The following is a 22,495-nucleotide window of genomic DNA, read 5'->3' as shown; positions in this document are numbered from 1 at the left end:
GGTGAGATTAAAGGGACATTTCTTCCCTCTTTCTTCCTTTCAATCATTATCAGCATCATAAAATCAACCAAGGGCGTGACCTTAGAGAAATCAGGTGTGGTGGAGAGCACACTTCAAGAGGAGCACAAAGCCCCTGGTCCCTCCAGGCTCTGTGTGGTCTTAGACGAGGGATTTGAACTTGTGGCCTTCAGTGTCCCCATTTGTCAAATGGCGAGTTGGACTACAAGCCTTTAACACTTCCAGGCCTGATATTCTCTGATTCCATCTACCTTGTCTCTTCCCTATAATTAGCTCTATAATGAATTTAAGTGCCTCCAATACATCATCTTGAGTTTTATAAGAGGAAAAAAAGGGCTAGGCAAAGTACAAAAGTAATGAATGCTAAATTTTTTTTTTTTTTTTTTTTGAGACAGAGTCTCACTTTGCTGCCTGGGCTAGAGTGAGTGCTGTGGCGTCAGCCTAGCTCACAGCAACCTCAAACTCCTGGGCTTAATTAAGCAATCCAACTGCCTCAGCCTCCCGAGTAGCTGGGACTATAGGCATGCGCCACCATGCCCGGCTAATTTTTTCTATATATATTTTTAGTTGTCCAGATAATTTTTATTTCTATTTTTAGTAGAGATGGAGTCTCACTCAGGCTGGTCTCGAACTTCTGACCTCGAGCAATCCACCCGCCTCGGCCTCCCAGAGGGCTAGGATTATAGGCATGAGCCACCACGCCCGGCCATGAATACTAAATATTAACAAAGAATTTTTGGTTTGAATACCTGTTTAGTATATAAAATTAAAAAGCAAATAAATGAAAGTAAAAATAAAACCTCTCATTATCCCATCATTCAGAAATTATGAACATTTTGGTGAATTCCTTTCTTAATGTACTATATATATACATATATATATAAGTTATATATGAAATAGTTTTTCATTGCAATTTCAAATGATTTTTTTAGGATTTATTGTCACTATATATCTTTGACCTTATATCAGTACCAGAAGATCTAATTCCTATAATAAATCCATTATTTCACATGGATTTATGGTTCTATTTTCCTGATTGAATCCTGACTAGTACAGTGAGTTGCTGAAACTCCTAAAAGTTGTCAAGTCTGGGTTTTGGTATTGGCTTCTCCACCTAGACATTTTCCAGGAAAGGATTTTGAAGCATTGGACAATGTGTTCCAAAACAGCTCTGGAGTTTTAAAAAAATTCAGCCATTTACTGTTACATTTAACATTTAGTGAACATAGACTATACATCTGACCTGTGCTGAGTGACATACACATATTATATTATTTAATTCTAATTCCCTGGGGATAGGTATATCATTTATATCATTGTCCCCATTTATAGATGAGGAAACTGGGATTCAGGGAAGTTACATGGGCCAAAGTTGCATAGCTAATAGCTAATACGTGGCAAAATCATGATTCAGATGCAGGTGGTTTGTTTACAGAGCCCACACTCTGGATTCAAAGTTAAGTCACTCACTGACACACCAAGGGGGAGAGGCCTGATCTGGTGGGAGGGCAGGGTCTAGGGTAGCTGCTTGCATGGCGGGAGTACATAAGCTTGTGGGAGAGTCCCGGTGAAGAAAGCAGTAGGTATGCTGGAAGGAGCACTAGACTTGGAGTCAAACGGGTGTGGGCTCCCACATGCTAGCCATGTGTGACCCTGGACATGTCACTTTCCTGTCTGAGCATCAGTGCTCTCATATTACAGATGTCAGGGAACATAGAGTGGAGATAACGGTATCAGTCTTACAGATGAGGATTGTGGTGAGGATTGAGAAGAACATGTGAAAGCACCTGGCATGCTTTCAGGCACATAGTAAATGCTAATAGAGTTTAACTGACTCTGAATCTGAGAAGAAAACTTTCAAGTTGTGACATTGTTTTGAATCTTGGATGGAATGCACTTCGTATGTGATTTTGAACAAGATACTTGGGCCTTTCTAGGCCCAAGTTCCTCATCTTTCTAGGAGGTGGTTGAACTAGATGATCTCAACAATCTGTCTAGGATTCTAGGCCTCCAGTTTGTCTTAAGAGGAAGGAATGTGGCAGATGGTGTCTTCTCTTCTCATATCAGTCTGGCACGGAGCCTAAGTCCTCAGAGTACAGTGTGTTTTCTCCCTTGGTCCCTCTGCCCTGTGGATATTCTCGACTAGATCCAAGCCCTTGGAACTTTCTGCAATGTTTAAGGTCTGATGAAAATCATAAATATTTCTTAGAAGGAAGGGTGAAGCCGGTGTCTCTGACAGCCAGGATCCTGCTGGTTTTATTAGCCCTTCTAGGAAAGGAGGGCTCACAGCTTTATGGGTTTCCCAATGATGAAGGAAAATAATGCCTTGACTTGCTCCAAAGAATACAGTTGGGAAATCACTAATCCAGATGATTTCTTGGGTCTCTTACACTCTATTGTTTTGTGATTCAGCTGTAAGATAACAAGTTAATTAGCTTATCTGGAAGTCTCCTAGACACTAAGCATGGTGCAGAGTAGAACGAGGGTATGGTTCACACTGTAAAGATGCTAGTCTCCTGCTAGTCTGCCTCCACCAGCGAAACATAAACGAATAGTTGAAGGGGAGGGGCAAGTTTTGGTAGGATCTCCCAGAAAGGTTAATCAACGTTTCTCCTATCTCCCTGGCCACTCCCCATTTTCCTTGGCTGGTGACTCTTCTCCTCCCAAACCTCTAAGCAAGGAGTCCCAGGGTCCAGTCATTGGACCTCTTCTTATTCTGCGCTCATTTCCTTGGGGATATTATTCAGTTTCACAGTTTTAATGAAATCTTACACCCTGACAACTCCTGAATTTCTGTCCCTGGTTTAGACTTCTCTACAGAACTCTAGACTCAGAAATTCAGTTGCCTGCTCAGTCATCGGCTTTTGAATGTCTATTAGGCTTCTCTTACTGAACACATCCAAATTGGAGTTCCTGATATGCCCCTCTATTCCTTCAGATATGCTCTACCTGCAGCCTTTCTTATCTTAGTAAATAACAATTCCATCGGTTACAATCACTCAGACCCACGAGCTTGGAACCATGTTTGAATCCTATTTCTCCACAACCTCCATCCCATCTACAGGTAATACTATTGGCTCTGTATGCAAACATTCCTCACCATTTTGTAATCCAAGCCACCATCGTTTCTCTCCAGGATTATTATAATAGCTTCCCAAATGACCTCTGTGCTTCCATGTTGCTATTCTCAACAGAGTAGCCAGAGAGATTCTGTGAAAATAAAATTCCAAACGGTTCTCTCCTTCACCTCTTCTCAGTCTTTAATCAAATGTCACCTGCTCGGTGAAGCTTTTCCCAGCCATCCCATCTCAAGTTACACCCTTGCTTTCACATATGTCCAATCACTCTTCCCTGCTTTTTTTTTCTTTTTCAGCATTTATTACCATCAAAAATATCATACATATTTACTATTGAATGTATTGTTTATTTCTCCCTGCTAGAAGGAAATTCCACAAGGGCAGTGGAACACAGTGTAGAGTATTCAGTAAATATTAGTTGAAGAAATGGGTGGGGTGATTGGCCAATGGCTTCATGGAGAAGCCTGGGTTTGAGCCATGCTTTGGGCCACAGAGAAGATCTGAGCAAACAGAGACACTGAGAAAAAAGTGCTCAGGGAAGAGGGACTGAGCAAAGGCCTGGGAAGGGCCCAGTGGGGATGAGGGCTGGATTAACTGACCCGTTCTCCATTAGCCTTTACCTTCCTGGTTTTATTTCTTCCAGAATACTTATTGTCTGTCTCTTAGTATGTGGCAGAAATCCCATGGCTGCTTGGTATGATAGAAAGCCCATGCATGAAATTCAGAGTCATAGACCTGAAGCTAGAAGCATAATGCCGGACTGGCCACCTAACCTCCCTGACCCTCTGCCATCTGTCTGAGAAGGGTAACAACACTGGCCTGTGTTTCTCATGGGGCTGTTGTGAAGATCACATGAGGTAACAAACGTCAATGTGCTTCACACTGTGATAGTTCAACAATTGTAGTGGGAATTAGTAAACTGTGTGAGTGTGTGGCTGAAATAATTACTCAGTCATATGCAGATTATCCACCTCAGTGGTAAGGAAATGGGGAGAGGGGGCTCCAAGTCGGTGACTAATTCAGAGATCCTGCATCATCCAGCCATCTTTCCCATATGAGAGGGTGACAAGACACAGACTAGAAAATGTCCCTTCCTGAGGATGTGGCTAGCGTCCAAATGAGGTGCTGCTTATTCTCTGTGCACCTGGGGATTATTCTTCTCCTTTCATCCTAGGTACATGTATGAGGTAGATATTAGCATCCCCTTCTTTAGAGGTAAGAAAGCCAAAACTCAGAGAATTTAAAGTGACTTGCACATGGTCACACAGGTATTTGGTGTGGCAGTGACAGTGCTACTTTAGTTGCCTGAATTTGTGCAAGTGAATAATACACCAATCTAACATCAGGGGCTCAGGCAGATAACAGATTGAGCTAGTAAATAAACATGATTCCAAAAGTGAAAAGGAAGGTCAGCGTGTATCTAAACCTATAAATTCTATGGAAAGAAGAGTCTTACCTAGATCCCAAAGGAAGAATTAAACTGGTGTCATTGTTTGAAATTCTTAAAAAAATAAAATAAAAAATAAACCTGTGAATTCAAACTATTATTTAGGCTACTGTCTTGTGCTATGGATGCTTCCTGCCAGCAGTACATGGTAACAATTTAGAAGAAATCAGGATTTGGAGCTAAATTTTTAGTAAGAGCATAAGAATAATATAGCTGGGAGCAGTGTCCACTGGTTTTCTAAGCATTAGAATTTTTTTTTAAAAACAGTAGTATAGGACAGGGACAGTGGCTCATGCCTATAATTATAGCACTTTGAGAGGCCAAGGCAGGATGATTGCTGGAGCTCAGGAGTTTGAGACCAATGTGAACAAGAGCGAGACCCCATCTCTATGGAAAACAGAAATATTAGCTGGGCTCTGGTGCGCAGCTGTAGTCCCAGCTACTTAGGAGGCTGAGGCAGGAGGATTGCTTGAGCCCAGGAGTTTGAGGTTGCAGTGAGCTATGATGACACCACTGCACTCTATCTAGCCCGGGTGACAGAGCAGGACTCTGTCTCAAAAGAAAAAAAAAAGCAGCGATATAAGAAATGACATGATTTTTTAAATGATTAGCAATCCAAGTCTAGATTTTAACTGGTGACACTTTTGCAGAAACTTACCTTCTGCTTGTCACATAATGGGGCTTAATGAATGTTCACTGAATATATGCATGTATGTGTATGTGTACATATAACATGTATGGTAATGGTACTGTTTTGGTAATTATGTGTGTACATTCATTTGTACAGAGAATGAATGTATAAATAGGTGGATACTAGGCCCAGGTGCCAGAGAAATGCCTCCCCAAATAGCCTGTAATCATGTATAGGATGCTCACAAAATATTTACTTTAAAAATTTATGTACTAGAAAATTAATAGAGCACCTACTGAGTGCTGATAAAAGGAAATGGGAGGCATATCTCTTTGCATTTGCCTCAGATAGCCATTTTTGTAGTTAAGAAACACTTGGATTTGGAGGTTGAAAGAGACCGTTTTCCCTTTGATGTGAATCTCCAATCACAGAGTGGAGGGGTAGAAGAGGCCTAGATCATCCAGTGAACTAGCCATTTTAGATTGCAAAACTGAGCTACAGGCCGGGCATGGTGGCTCAAGCCTGTAATCCTAGCACTCTGGAAGGCTGAGGCGGGAGGATTGCTTGAGCTTAAGGAGTTTGAGACCAGCCTGAGCAAGAGCTAAACCTTGGCTCTACTAAAAGTAGAAAACTTAGCCGGGCATCAGGCATGCACCTATAGTCCTAGCTATTCAGGAGGCTAAGGCAGGAGGATCACTTGAGCCCAGGAGTTTGAGGTTGCAGTGAACTATGAGGATGTCACTGCACTCTATCCAGGGCAACAGAGTGAGACTGTCTCAAAAAAAAAAAAAAAATGAGCTGCATAAAGGAGAGTTACACAGTGATTCATAGGCAAACTTTAAAAATAAATAAATAAATAAAAACACTTCTCCCTAGCCACCACTCTTTTCTGCAGGTGCTATGGAAACCCTAAGAAATGGGTCTTTGCAAGGATGCAGGGAATTTGGTGAGATAGTATAAAGTCAAGAGAATGGGCTCTGGATTTAGTTTAACCTGTGTTTAAACCCCCTTCATCTGCTTATTGGCTCTTTGATCTCAGGGAGGGTATTAGTATTCGGAACCTCTGGCTTCTGACTTATGAAATGAAGATACCTGTGCCATGTGTCTCCTGTCAGAATGAAATGAGCTTATGTCGTAAGGTGCTCAGCAGAGTGAGCACCAGCTCACAATGTTTCTCAAGATTTCATTCCTCTCTATGACCACAACTACTTTCTTGGCCTCTAACTTCCTGGGCACCCTTGGGCAAAGCACATGCTGTCTCTTCCTTCCTCCTCATCTGCCACATTCCAGTGTTGGACCAGATGATCTCTAAGGTTCCACTAAATAAGTCTAACAATCTAGTCCTATTTTTTTTTTTTTTACCTGAAGGCTGGAAGAGCTGGGCAGTATATAAAACATTCTACTTTCTACACATTTATATTTACAAGCCATTTACTGTGCTTTACCACATTTAATCCTCAAAGAATACCTGTAAGGTAGCAGTTGCTTTCCCCTTTCAGAAATGAGCAAATCAAGGCAAGAGGCACAGCAAGAAAAAATCCCATACGTCTGGTTGGCAACTAGCATGCAGTGAAGACTCTTTTGAAAGGCTTGACAATAGCACTCAAAAAAAAAAAAAAAAAAAAACTGGGCCCTTTATTATACCCTTGGCCTTGAAAATCAAGTGTAAACTTCCCAATTTTCACTTCATCCATTCTCCCTCCTCTTGCACTAAAAGCTTCAGTCATCTTATCTCTCCTTTTTGTTGTCTCTTTTAAATGTTGCCATTCTGGGCTGAGGTCATGACTCCTAGGAGCCCTAATCAAATCCGGAAGACAACAGGATTAAACACAGAGTCGTCAGTACCTGGTTCCAGGACTGAACTTGTACAAACAAAGCCGATGTTTGGAGATCCAGCTCTTGCTGCCTGAGGCTGTGGGGCTGGCTGTGAATTTTTACCCAGCTCCTACTTGATCGCTTTCCTTAGCATTTGACATACTTGCCACTGGATCCTTGATAAAGCCAGTCTCTCTAACACTAATTTATATTTTCACTAGAGGGCCTAGAGCTATGTCTTACACAATGGGTATTCACTGAAATGGAGATGGCATTGCCTCCAGGGCGGTCCAGGATTGCATCAAGAGGTTTAGCAATTGCACGGAACTGCTAGGCAGCCCTGAGTACATGGTCAGCCTTATTCCTAGCCTTTCCCACATAGATTCACAAAGCCCGCTTTCACCTAATGCCCAATAATGCAATTAGCTTTTTGGAAACTGAAGCCGGCTTTTATATTTAAATGTTGGTTTTCACTATACAGGGAAGGTTGGCCACACACAGGAGTGACTGGAAGATTTTGGCAGAGATATTAATTGGGATTTTCCATTCTCAGAGAAGCTACACGTGCCAATGCACAGGTAATACTTTATCCTCGGGGTTCCCAGGGACCAAAGAGTGGGCAAATATGAAACTGAACACTAACATGCCTCACAGGGAATCACTAACATTCTCAAAAAATGTCAAGTGGAGGCAGAATTGAACGGTTTCCCCTCTTGAAATGTGACAGCATCTACCTTTTAGGGATATTGAGATGAAATTAGAATATATATGAAAATGCTAGCACTGGGCTTTGCTCAGAGTAGTGAATAGAGTAATGAAAGTACTTAGGTGGTAGGACTCTTGTCTGAAGTTAAACAACCAGGTTTTGAACCTCACTCTGTAGCTTCCTAGCCCAGTGCCTTCCCCATTCTGGGTCCCAATATCCTTATGTTTCTAAGAAATAATAATCACACATACTTCACAGAGTCACAATGGAAAACAAGGAATAGCTGAGAAAGTTCTTTGCAAACTGGAAAGCTTTCTAAACAAAATAAAGCATTATTAGATGTTTGCCCAGTCTCTGTGCCATGGTTCCAGCTCTTCTTTTTGTCTGAAAAGCCCTCCCTCCCTACAATCCCTCTCTTTAATCTTCCAGTTGAAGTTCTAACCTCCATTCATAAGGCAGTAGAGCATAATGGCTAAGAGCAAAGACTTCAGATTGCTAGAGTTCAAATCCTAGCTCTGCTCTCTTTAGCTGTTTGACCTTGGGTAAGCTACTTAACCTTTCTGTACTTCAGTTTGCAGTCTATAACAACAACAACACACATTTTATAAGCTCATTGTAAGGATTAAATAAATTAACAAGTGTAAAGTACTTTGAACAGTATAATACTAAGTACTATATATCAATAAAATGTTAACTATTATTATTTCAAGGCCATGCTTACTGTTTTGATATCTATTATTCCAAGGACATATTCATTATTTACATTATTTTATTATTATGTTCTAACCATACCCCTCCAAGAAACTTTGCTAGGTCTCTAAAGCAATTGTGTTCTCATATTCGACCAAAGTATATTGGTTGTAGCTCAGTGACAGACCTGGTCATTGCTTGTGTGTTTGTTTATAGCTGCCCATGCACTAACCTTGGAACCCTGAGTGACAGAGGCTTCCTCTTTAACATCTGTACATATGATGAGTGCACATCAAATATTTCTTGAATTGGATGGAAAGTATACAAGTGTGTACATATGAATAAACCTAAATATATTGGACAATAGCTAATAATGCTCGCTACACAAAAGCTGTATTTTAAACACTGAACAAAATTACATTTTGTACTACACCTGACACATAGGATATGTTCAATAAGTGTGTTCACTTGGAAGGATAAAAAGACTAATAAAAGTGCATAAAGTCCAATGAAGGTCTCAGTCTATTGAATCCCTCTCATTCAAAACATGTATTAGAAAAAGTTGTTTATCTTAGGTGCCAGACCTGAATTGGGATACCATGGAGAAGAAAAAAATAGTTCCTGACCTTTAGGCACTCACATTCAAGAGGAGAGACAGTGTAATTATTAAATAATGACAAGGGGACCCAGGTGCTAAGTGGGGTAGGATGGAGCTGCACAGGAATGTGCCTTCAGCTTCTCAGTCATCTCTCTAGGATTTAGACCTCCTCCACATGTAATTGCCCAGGTAAATGCATTTGGTGTGACCGCACCTTCTCTTCCAAAAAGTAAGAAATCAGGGGAAAATGCTCCAAGTTAACAAAAGGAAGGAGGGAACAAGTTAGTTATAAGTGTGTGGTGGTTCATATACAGCAGGTGAGAATATAAAATAAGGAGGTGACATCATAAGCCATATCTATAGAACTATATATTATACAGAGCCTTATCAGTCTCAACCATTTTGATGTCAAATGTTGACAAAATGTTGTGAAACAACAAAACAGTACTGGCCCCGGAAAAGGGAGACTTTCCCACAAACCCCATTTCCACCAATGACTTTACTTCTTTAGGTCCCAATTTTGCTGTCAATTGAGAAATGAATTTGAACTTGAGTAATATTTCTAAGGACTGTTCTACTTGTAATGTTTTTCAGCTCTATCTTTTAACACCTGGTCTGATATGAAAGTAAATTCTTTCTCCTACCTTCAAATACTATCTCTATGTTGATGAATCCCAAATTTATATCTGGATGCCAGATGTCTCTTTTGAATTCAGGTCTTGAATACCCAATTGCCTATGTTGACATCTATCTTAGAGATATCTCAGGCATACCATGCTCAAAACAAAAGTTTTGAACAATTCCCTTCCCCTCCCCCTACAAAGATTTTCCTTTGCAGTGTTTCTTACTTGGTGAATGAAACACATTCACCTAGCTGACCAATCCAGAAACCTGGGTTTCATTCCTGATTCTTCTCTTTCCTCTACCACACACTCCTGCTCAATCCAATCTATTGTTAAATCCTGTCAATTCAAAAAGTATGTCTCAAATCTTTCTACACCTTACCATCTTACACTTCCACCTCCCTTTTTCAAGCTACCGTCATCTCTCACCAGGACTCCTGCAATAGCCTCTTAAAGGATCTACTCTTGCCCCTTTCTAATTCATTTTCCACAACATAGGTGGGATGGTTTTCTTAAAACATAAATCACATCATGTCGCCACCCTTAAATGACTTCTTGGTGCACTTAGAATAAACTACAAATGTCTGGCCCTGGTCTATGAAGCCCTACATAATCTAGCTCCTGATTCTCTCTCCAACTGCATCTTCCACCATGCTGGCCTCTTTCAGGTTTCTGAACACGTCATGGTTTTACCCACTTTAGTGTTTTTTGACCTATGTTCCCTCTGCCTGGCACACTTCCCAGTCACTCTTGTCTGGCTAACCCATCCTTCTTTTTAAAATCTCAGCTTAAAGTTTACTTTGCCAGAGAGCTCTGTATGTGAAGGTAAATTATGTCCTTCCCTCATCTCATAACACCTTGCTTATTTCCTGTATCTCAGTTACTATCGTACTTTATAATAAAATAATCATCTGTGAATTTACTTGTGTAATGCTTGTCTACCTAACTAGACTATAAGCTCCCCTAGAAATGGGTCTGTATTGTTCTTTGTATATGCAAAGTCTAGCCCAGTGCTTAGTATACAGTAGGTGCTCAATCACAATTGCTGGTTAAGTTTATCACTTTTGCAGCTGTGTATTATTGGTAAGACCTGATAATGTGAATACGTGTTTATTCCATACTGAAAAAGTACAACCAAATGGATGATTAAATAAGGAAATATAGCTGGATATATCCTGTTTCTCCAACTTTTTCAGTTCTTAACCCCTAGAAACTTGTAGCACTCCTCCATTCTCTTACTGAGTTTACAGGCTTGAGAAGAGAAGTTTGGTATGATGTTTCTTTTGCTTTGCTCCCCCCTAGACATATTTAGCTTTGTACAGGAATGTGGTTTCCAAAGGTATGGTTGGGTGAGCAGTGTTGGGAGCAGGATGGGTGGAAAGGGGGAAAAAGGAACCAGATGGAGATGGAGGAGGTGGACATGGACCTCAGCATGGACGTAGACCCAGCAATGTCCCGTGCTCAGCATAGACCTTGCCAGCATTCCTGACTTTGTTCCAGCTCACTCGTTTTGGAGTTGTTAATGTTTATTTCTAAACTTTATTTTACTTTATTTATTTTTATGTTTAAGATTGCAGTTTTTAAGCCATTTACATCAGCATTCTCTCCTCTTACCTCTAGGAATCCAAAAATACATGAGCTGTTGATCATGGGCTTAGTGCCGGCAAAACTGGCAAGTCTGGGCAGGCAGCTCCCCCAGAGTTTTCTCTAGGAGTTTTCTCTTGCCCCCAGCACCCACCACGGCTGGGCCCTCTGGAGGTTGTTGTGCTCCTATTCCTGCGGAGACCACTGGATTTTTTTGTTCCATTTAGGTACCTATTGTTATGGACTACAGGAAGTAGGATATGCGTTTTTGAGTCGTTTTCTTTTTTTTAAACTCTAACAAAAGTCTGTTGCTTCATTTGCTTGACTGTTGCCTTGTTTAGTTACTAGCGTGAAGCCCTTACTCCTCTCTGGCCCCCATGTTCATGTTTTCTTTCCTCCTTATCAAGACCAGCTTGCTCCCAATCCCTTCTTGTGTTCACGTCGACGTTCACAGGATCCACTCTGCATTTGTTGCACGTATAGGAGAGATAGACTTTGGGATTCTGTCAGCAGGATGGAGTTGGACCAGGGCTTTTCCTGCCATTGAGGCCTTTGGTAGAAAGTTATCCTAACTCCTTGTTTTGATAATTCACCAATTAACTCAATTGCTTGCATAGTTTATAAATAGCCACCCTGTTGATCCTAGAAAACAGCACTGATCAATTTGGATTTTGCTCATACCCTTTTCTTAGACTGAAGTATCTCAAAACAATTGATTTTTTTCCCATTTGGGTACAGAAGGGCGGGGAGGAGCTAAGGTAAAAGGAGAGAAAGAGGAAGAAGGTACTGAAAAGGAGGATCTAATACTGGATTTCGGTTCCCACTACTGGGAAATGGTTCATTTCCAATTCTGCATTTCAAGAACAAAAAGACTTTCTGATGGTCTTTTTAATTCTCTTTGAATCAGTATGAATCCTTAGCAGCAATTTATGTCTTCCTGTACTTTAAGGGTTAAAATATTTTGGGAAGTGAAATAATCATATTTGAGGATGGTTACAGGACAGGATACTTTAAATACATTGTTCCCCAGATATAATCTGAATCTCAGAATCTGTTACTGAATAACCTGATAGCTTTATTTAACTGTGACAGTTCACTCATTAGTTGGTCCGTTTGTTCATTCAGCAATCACTTTGAAGTGTGCATTATAGCATTATAATTTTTCATCGTACTTGATTCTCATGAACTCTATGATGTACTCCCTTAAAAGAAATTACCATTTTAGAGAACAAGAAACTGAGACCCACAGAAATTAGTCAGTTGTGGAGATTTAACTGGAACCCAGATCCTCAGATTCACATTGAATTCTCTTTCAGTTCTACCTTCTTCAATTTAATCAACATTTCTGGGCCAACCATGGTGGTTCATGCCTGTAATCCTAGCACTTTGGGAGGCAAAGGAGGGAGGATCACTTGTCGAACTTGATCACAAGTTCAAGACCAGCCTGGACAACATAGCTAGACCCCATCTCTACAAAAAAATAGAAAAATTAGTTGGACATAGTGATGTGTGCCTGTAGTCCCAGCTACTCAGGAGACTAAAGCAGGAGGATAGCTTGAGCCCAAGTGTTTGAGGTTGCTGTAAGCTATGATGACTCCACTGTACTCTACCTCAGGAAACAAAGTGAGAAATTGTCTCAAAAAAAAAAAAGAAAGAAAGAAAGAAAAGAAAACCAACAAAGCCATTTTCTAAGTGAATACTATTTACTGCACACAATTCTAAGAAAACAAAAATGAAGTACCCCTGTCTTTGAGGAGCTTACAGCATATCAGGGAATGGCAGAGATCAAGGCATGGGTGTAGAGTGGAAGAATGGTGCATGGGTCCTTGGAGAATGCTGAGGACATGGTGTAGAAAACTGTGGCAGAAGGATGGAAAGAAGCAAAAGAATCTCAGTTATTTGATTTATTGATTTACTACCACATCATCAAGTCTTCTTGATATGTCTACCTAAATCACGGCCTTTATTAACATCATTAATCTTTTTCTGTCCCATTTTCTATTGAGCATTTTGCTGGCATTTTAGTGCCAGTGCCTCCAAAGGGCAAGGCTGGTCTTAACAACTTGATTTTTTTTTTTTTTTTTTTTGAGACAGTCTCACTCTGTCACCCAGGCTAGCCGTGGCGTCAGCCTAGGTCACAGCAACCTCAAACTCCTGGGACCAAGGGATCCTCCTGTCTCAGCCTCCCAAGTAGCTGAGACTACAGGCATGAGCCACCATGCCTGGCTAATTTTTTCTATTTTTAGTTGTCTGTTTAATTTCTTTCTATTTTTAGTAGAGACAGGGTCTCACTCTTGCTCAGGCTGGTCTAGAACTCCTGAGCTCAAATGATCCTCCCGCCTCAGCCTCCTAGAGTGCTAGGATTACAGGCATGAGCCACCACGCCCAGCCACAACTCGATGCTTAGACACGGAAAGCTGCTGGACTTCAACTAATTTTAAAATTGCTAAAATTTTGTCTGGTGGCATGTGCCATTATGCAACTCTGGTGGCATGTGCCATTATATCACCTTGTCCTTGCCTGGACAAAGAAAAGAAATGGTTACAACTCCTGGCAGATAGACCCAAACCTGAGGCAGGCTGGGCCTTGGTTAACGAGGGTACTGTGGAAACTGGCCTGAATGCAGAGCTGGAAGCGGGAGATATCGCCTGTTAGTTCATTACCCAAAGGTCTGGGATGCTCAGAGGGCTGAGGTGAACTTGGTTGAATAGGCATCAGATCTGCTAGGTGTCCAGTTCCTGCTAGGGATGGTGTTGGGTTTTAGAGTCCAGACTGTGGACATCACTTGAGGTTGTATGCTTCAGAGTAGCATGATGCTGGATGATCTATCTGTTTATGGTAGAACCTGACAGTTACTAAACACAAGAAGATATAGAAATCAGGGTTCAGGCTCTCCAAAGAGAGGGCTCATGAGAGTTAAGCAGGAGCCTAGGCCTGGAGTACCAGACAGGGCTCTAGTCTCACTGGAGAATTGGGTATTCTCAGCACAAAGCTCTTGTTATGTGGACTGAGACAACATGGAGATGGTGGTGGTAGAGAAAGTGGAGGTTCTTGGTGTGTCCCGGGCACTTGCAGATCTTCCCATATTAGGTATTGGGTATTATGGGATGGCACATTGAGGTGGCTGGGTTATACTCCGTTCCAATCAATACTGGATAAAACAAAGAGGCTGAACCTGTCCAGAGGAGTCAATGCCTCACAGTGATGTGTGAGTAGGATCAGGGAACAGCCTCTGAGATGAAGCTGTAAAGATTTACTGGGCTCAGAATCAGGACATTTGGGGGTCAATTCTAACTCAGGGACAATCTCTCACATAACCTGAAACAAGTTTCAGAACCTTTCTGGGCCTTTGTTTCCTTGGTCGACTGTGTGCCCCCTGGGGTCAGGTCCCATGTTTTATTCATATTTGTTTAGTAGCATCTAGCACAGTGTCTATTTCATAGAAGATAGTCAATAAAATGTATGCTGTTTGAATAAGTGAAGATGTAACTGAATCAAATGAGATGAGCATGAGGAATCACATCAGTGGTTTAAGGGAGAAGGGGCTTATCAGAACCATGGTCCTTACTCTCAGCCTTTGGATTCTGACATCGACCACCATGCCCTTTGAGATCAATGGTCCACATAATGGGTCTTCTTAATGGCTTTGTAATTCTCTGATTTTAAAAAACTGAGAAAGTTTATTAAGAATTTTTTTTCCTCAGCGGTCACCAGCCAAACGTTATAAAAAACAAAAACAAATTACTTGTAGCCTCAAAATCATCCTCAAAAAAGTCTATTTACCAGGAAAGCTTGTAAGTGGCCTTACAGAGATAGCACAGAACCAGGAAACCCTTTGACATTTGCAAATGCCGTGAAACGCCAACAAACAAGACAATCACACTAAGATCAAGGGGGAAGGAAATAGATTAAAAACATATAGAATTTATTTCATCTCATTATGGTCAATGTGCTCAGAAGGGGTGATATTTTGTTGGGGTGGAGACAGACGTCTCTTGAGTGAAAGGTCTTCTCCAAGAATATGTGAGCACTTTTCACTTTTGCTAAAGATGTGGGTGTCTCCAACTTTAAGTGAAATATTTAAAACTGTGAATTAGGGGACGAATTGTTTTCATTTAAAAGAATTCATTTGGGGCTTTTTATATCTTGAGTGTGTGCTTGTGAGATAGATAATAGATAGATGGATGGATAGATATTAAACATTTTGGAAGATAAAGAAAAGAATAAGGGAGAAAAAAAGCACTCATAAACTATTATAACTACCCTAAGACAGCCAGTGTAAATATTTTTGTAAATTGTGCACTCTTTCTTTATACCCAATCTATTTTCTATGAAGAATATTTTTAAAAAATTATTGTGAATATAATACACGCATGTTATATACACATACAATATGCATATATGTATGTACATATTCTAGTTTTCTTTTACGTGTTACCATAAGTACTTTTCAATTCTAATTTTTTAGAATTATATGTCTTATAATTCTTGTAACAATTTTCCATTCAACACCCTTTTCCCTAATCCAGTCATGATAGAACATGTAGGTTGTTCACATTTTTTGTTGTTAGATATAATGCTAGGATACATATATTCATTCAAAGATTTTTTTCCTGCATGTTGAATTATGCCTTGAGGATAGATTCCTAGAAGTGGAATTACTGGGTCAAAAGATATGACTATACTTATGATTCCAGATACATGTGACCAAATAGATCTCTGAGAATCATGCTAATAGACACAGTAAGACCAAATCTCACTGCATTTCACCAAAAGTTATTTAAATGTCAGCTTCCATAGTGGATATAAGTGTTGGCTCAAAGATCTTATAACTACTTGGCAGAGAGGCTGACAGAGGTAGGAAAAGGTAAAGAGAAGAAGGAAAGAGACACAACTCAAGTGCAGCATTAGAACTAGAAGTCATTGACAACTGACAATTGGTTAGAAATTAATAAAGCACTTTTGAAATGTACATCAATGTAATGGCAGTCCTCGGTTTACTAAAGTGGATACTGCAAAGAAATAAATAATTCAGGGTGGACTGGTTGATAGGAATCCATTCTACCACTGATTTGCCAAGTGGTCTTTGCAAATCATTTCCTTCTCTGGACCTTTCTGATCTGTAGAACTGGTTAAGTTGAAAGATGAGGATAGAGGCTTTCAGAATTTATAGTATGTTGTTGTACTCAGATAGTGAAGATAAACTCATAAAGTTACAGGGTCTGTTCCTCGGTTCTTCTTTAGACACCCCAAGTTACAACTCTGATGAAATCTACAGTTCTACTGGAGTTGTGCAGTGAAATAGCAGACACTCTAGGGCTCTCTCAACTTCAGCAATGAATCCTCAAGTTCATATGTTTCATATGAACTGATGGCAAGATCTTTGAGGGCCTTGTTTCCATGGAGGGTTTCCACAGGGAAGTGTTCAATATGCAGATTGACGAGATGGCTTGAGTCATCTACCCCTATGACGACATTTGCCCTTGGTGGCTTCCTAGTGTTCTTCTGAGAGTTTTTTATCCGGATGATGGCATACGGAAATGAACTAAATTGCTTTCAATTTAGTAAACTAAAAGAATAAATGAAGTGACCCCATTTCCCTGACTCTATTCTAGGAAAATGATTAAGTGGGAAGCAGGACCTCTCAGATTTCAAGAGAGGCCTGGGTCACTTTTTTGGAGGTTTCTGGTATTGAAAAAAAATAATGATATACTCTGCTACCTACATATATATTTTCTCCAGGTAATAGACTTTATTTTTAAGAAGTGGTTTAGATTAACAGAAAAATCGAGAGGATAGACAGAGAATAACCTTGTATCTGGTTTCTCCTATTATTAACACCATACATTTGTAACAATGAAACAATTATTAGTACATTATTATTAACTAAAGTCCATCATTGATTAACATTTAAGTTTACCTTATAGGTTTTTCTGTATTATGATTCCATCCAGGAATCTATATTACATTGTCATGTTTCCTTAGGCTACCCTTGGCTGTGATGGTTTCTCAGACTTTCCTTGTTTTTGATGATCCTGATGGTTTTGAGGATTATTGGTTTTTTGGAGGATGCCCCTCTAACAGAATTTGTCTCATGTTTTTCTTATGATTATTCTAGGGTTGTGGGAGTGAGACTACAGAGATAAAGAACCATTTTCATCACATTCTATCAAGGGTACACACTATTGACATAATTTATCATTGTTGATGTTGACCTTGATCACCTGGCTGAGAGAGTGTTTGTTGGGTTTTTCCATGTTAAGTTACCCTCCCCAACCCCGTTTCCATACTGTGCTCTTTGGAAGGAAGTTACTCTGTGCAGCCCACACTGACAGAGTGGAGATTTATGCTCCCATTCTTTGAGGGCAGCATATCTATATAAATTATTTGGAATTCTTCTGTATAGGATATTTGTCTCTGTTCTCCTCCATTTGTTAATTTGCTTAACTATTTATGTCAGTATGGACTCATTAATTTTTATTTTATACTTTTGGTTATAATGCAAAATACTATTCTATTTGGTTGCTCAAACTGTTTCAGCTTTGGCCATTGGGAGTTCTTCTGGTGGCTCCTGTGTCTTTTTGAAATATCCCCCATCAATGTAGTTTTGTTTTGTTTTATTTTTGAGCAATTCCTTACTTTATGGAGCTGCAAGATGTTCCATTCTCATTTTGTATATTTCCTGCCCTAGTCCTAGACTCAACCATTTCTCCAAGGAGCTTTGGTTTAGAACTAGGGCATCAAAATTCTGGACCTAGCTCTGTAAGTGATGTGGTGTATGTGGCAAATGAATTCTGTCTGGGCTTCAGTTTTCAAGGATATAAAATCAGTAGCAGTGGATTGGATAATGGCTAAGGACTCTCCCAGTTCTGGCATATTGTATCTCTCAATAGTTTTACATTGAGAAAATGTAATTGGCTCCACCCATCTTTGTACATAGGCCCAATATTCCAGAAAGTCTAAGCCAGTGAGGGATGGGCGGTGAGAAGGTCACTGCTAGTAAGTAACAGTCATTTTATTATTTCCTGAGCATGCAGACATCTGTTAAAGGCCTTAGGTTGTCTAGACAATCAAGTTTTAGAAACTTTGGAACTTTCCTTTTAAAGATTGGAGATCAAGAAAGCATAAGAAATATTGATGATAAGAATCTCTTTCATTGCTTTCAAGTTTGTTCTGATAAAGACTTCTCTTTCTCTCTCTCTCTCTTTTTTTTTTTTGGTAAGGGCAAACTCCTCATTTGTTATTTCCTCTGACTTGAAATAATTACCTTTAATGCAGTGATGACTGCATTACCAGAAATCTCTCTCTAGATTTTTCTTATCTTTCTTTCTTTGTGTGTGTGTGTGTGCATGTGTGTATGTGAATGCTATGACACATTATTCACATCCACATGCAGCCCAGTGGCTTAAAGACTACCCAGTGTACAAATGACATCTCCTTCCTATCATTGACTGGGACCTCTTCCAAAAACAAACAAACAAAAAAACTATAGGGTAGAAAAGACACTCGGAACTGTCAAGTCTTATTATAAAATGCTGGAGATCAAAAGTACAAGGTCTTAGAACCTGCCTCCTCAAGCAACTCTTAACATTTAAAATCTTCAATTGGCTTTTGGACCCAATCAGCATAATCCCAGACTTTGGTCTACAATTGGTTAAAAATTGATAGAGGTGAGGATTCCGGGACTGCCTTCTTTACCTAGAAGTTTACATTTTAACCCCTTCCCTCAGTCCAGGCACACATGCACACACGGCTCCTTTCCATCTCCCCCAACTAAAAGTGAAGTAAAGTTAAGTATTTAGATGTAAAGGTATACAACTTGGAGCAGTCAGGCAGCCTGCACATCCTTGGGGTTATTCCTTCACACTGCTGAGGGAACGGAGTCCTCACAAGTGTCTTTGCTCAATGTCCCATAAGGAGTTCCAGGCAGAGCTGTAATTAGAAACCAAGGTTTTTTTGGCAACAAATCCAGTTTTTTTCTTCTCCCTACACTGTGCCCCTGTGGAGTTACATTTTTGTGCGTGTGTCTCTGTATGTACATAGGTTAAACAGACACTGACATGTAGGAAACATGCACCAAGTGTCTGTAGTCTGACCTCAGGGAACAGTTTAATGACTCGGATTTCAGGCAGCTGAAAGGTTTCTGCGGGTGGAGGTTGAAATAAACAAGAAAAGCCACTGTGGAGATGTGAATGGAAAAGTACCAAGCCCTCCCTCCCTCCCTCCGCACATTCTTCCGCTCTCCAGCTCTCCCTGCAGTCAAGTCGGCTTCAGATAGGCTTCTGCATGGTCAGGTGTACAGAGGGCGGTGTGGAGAAGAAAGAAAAAAAATGCAGGCACAACACGCAAATCAAGTTTTTCCACTTCTAGCCTTAGGTAGTAGAGACAGCGAAGTACAGCAGCCAGCAGCCTGGCGGGAGGGTGGGCCAGCCACCCTGAGTTTACAAACACTCAAGTGCTTTCCTCCTCGTATCCCTCTCATAGTCCAGCTGCTGCTTTCCCTCATGCTAAGGTTTTATAGGAAGTGAAAACCCTGCTATTCAAAACAGTAATTGAATGCAATAAACAAACGATTGTGTACCCCACCCTCACCACTTCTTTATTTAAAGCTCCTGATATTTATTGCCATTTTAAATAAGTGAGAAAAGTGTGGAAAATCAGTGTTTGGGGGAAAACTCGAAGTCAGGATGAAAAGTTTTCTAAAGGAAAAAAAAATCTCAGAATAATAAAGGCTAAAAAGGCAGCATATGGATCAAAATTAAGCAATGATACTTCCTTTTTAGAAGGTAGTGGCTAGAAACCATCTTTTTAAAAATGTCTCAAAACTTTCTGTTCAATTTTGTTAAAATATATCAAGAAACCCCTTCCTTTCTCCAAAGATATTATAGAGAGCTTGTTTATAATAGTTCCAAATGAAGGATTTGAAATAAAATGGACAGGCAAATTTTAACAAGTCAGATAACATCTCCCATACTCATTAAAAGTAATGCCAAGTACTGCAGCGTAGGTGACAAGCATCAACAAACCCAAATGACCATCAAAACTCATGTGCTCATCATGATTTGGAGTTCCTTCTGAGAACCAGTTTACAGCTTTCACGGAACCCAAAGCAGCCTTGAGCCTTGCTTTCCTCAAATTCTGCATGAAAACAAGATACCCACCTCCAAACCCAAGTTGTGAGGTTGCCCTGATCCTCTAAAATGACACAAGACCATCAAACCATACAAATCCATTTTCTGTTGTGTTCCCTGGATCACACACCCTCCCGTGAGGGGCCAGCCTGTGCTCTTGAAAGAAGAAAGCCTGGAGGAGTTGAGAGATTAATCTGCAAAATTCCTTCCAGTTCTAAAATCTATAATCTATGATGTGATACTTTAAAAACCTACTAAAGTACCAGAGGTTGCTGACAGGTGAAACTAACTTCCTGTTTTGAGCCCCCTTAGAAAGAGGACGGAACAGTGTTTACACCAAGGATAGGTTCCTTTTCAGCTACGGCTGAATTGTGAGGCAGGTTTTTCGAGGGGAACTGGATGTGAAATCTGTTCCTTTCCTTAAATAGATGTAATATTAGCACCCGGCTATTTTATTTTGTAATAAAGCTTATATTTACTCAGCAGCTGTGATCAGGAACCTATTCCTACGCCCAGTCCACGGGGCAAAGAGGCTGGCCTGGTCCTTTATTCTGAGTACTAACAACCAGTAACCATTAAATCACGGGGCCAGTTGATATGTAGTACCTCCAAGTCTGCAGCAATCATTCGGAAGACCCCGGCTATGGGCTATGGAACTCTCTTTAGAGCTTCTTAAGGGTGATTTAAAAGAATTTGAATATATTCAAGCCAGCCTTTCTTTAATCCTATAACATAGTGCTGCTGGAGTGAGGGAGGTCCACAAACTGATGCCACCTGGATACTGAAGGGGTGAGATCAAGAATGAGACAAGGAAGGATATTCTGGAAGAAATGTAATTGGTATGAAATTTGATAAAGTTACTTTCCTGGGAACCGAAAAGAAATTGAGAGGTGGGTGCACAATTTTCCTCACCGTTCATTCAATTGAAGGAAAAAGAAACTCACCTAAAATTAAGTGTCTAGAATGTTTTCAATAATCCTTTTTCCCCCTTTCTTTCTTTCTAACGGGTCTCCTGTTCTGGTCAATTTCTTTCAATGTAAACACACTGATTTGTCAAAAAGCAGAAGTAGAAATGTGGGACTCTGGCACTTGGTCCCACAAATAATGTGCTGAGAAGGTTTGAGGTCCCTGGTGATGGGGTAAATTATCTATAAAGCAGGCCTGGTGGGTTCCCCCTCCAGGGGCTTTGAGCAGAGAATTTAAGAAGGCTGGGGTATGAGAAGGGTGAAGTTCTTCCCTGCCCCCATGCTGGCTGTTTCTACTGACTTAGGGAGATTTCCCTTTGCTCTGCAGCGCCCCCATGGGGCTAAGAGTGGAGTGGCAAAGGGAACTCAGGAGGGACAAGCTGTTGTGTTTAAGGGGGGGGGGGGTGTGGATAAGGCAGGTTGGCAGCTTTGACCAAAAAAAAATGACCAAAAATTATAAAAGTCAACTTATTATTGTAGGACCAATTATGGGGAAGAGCCATAAAATTCACATTCCAAACCATACAGATATATCTGAGAAACTCTAAAGTGATAATTTCTCATAAAAGAAAAAGAATCACACATATATATACACACAAAAAAAATCACTTCAGCAAAATTGGGGTGTCATTTTGAATCCAGTGGGGTTCATTTAAAACTCTTTGAAAATGGAGGGCGAAGAGGACTCAAATAAAAAAGTAAACTGTCTGCTTTCTGGAAGAATAAATCCGAACTTGACAGTATCATGTGTCTTTGGGGGTAAGATGTTCATTTCAACCACAGTGACAGGATTAGGCCTATGTATATTTTTCAAAATTTCTTCACAAGATAGGCTTTTCTGCAGAGGCTGCGGTAATCCATCTGTCAATATGTATTAAAATATTCAGATTTCACAGGGACAGGAACTGAGGCAGATTTCCTAAGCTCCAGCCCCCTGTGGAAAATAATCAGCCTCTTTGCACCTTCACTGGTTCTAAAACCTACAACGCAGCCTTTAAAAAGGGGTGTGAGGTACATCGACCACACCATCTTCAGCAATAAATGAAACTTCTTATGAGACTGTCAGTGAAAGAGACCCCAAATATCCCAGCACACAGCCAGCCATCCTTCATAGCTCTGCTCACCTCTCCATTATAAACCCAAATTTGAGGTTCGGATAGGTACATTATTTGGGGAGATACCTTTATTAGAAATTAGTAGGTGAAGCGAG

The sequence above is a fragment of the Lemur catta genome, chromosome 1 (assembly GCF_020740605.2).
Source record: "Lemur catta isolate mLemCat1 chromosome 1, mLemCat1.pri, whole genome shotgun sequence".
Classification (NCBI taxonomy): domain Eukaryota; kingdom Metazoa; phylum Chordata; class Mammalia; order Primates; family Lemuridae; genus Lemur; species Lemur catta.
Note: the sequence above shows the minus strand (reverse complement) of the source record.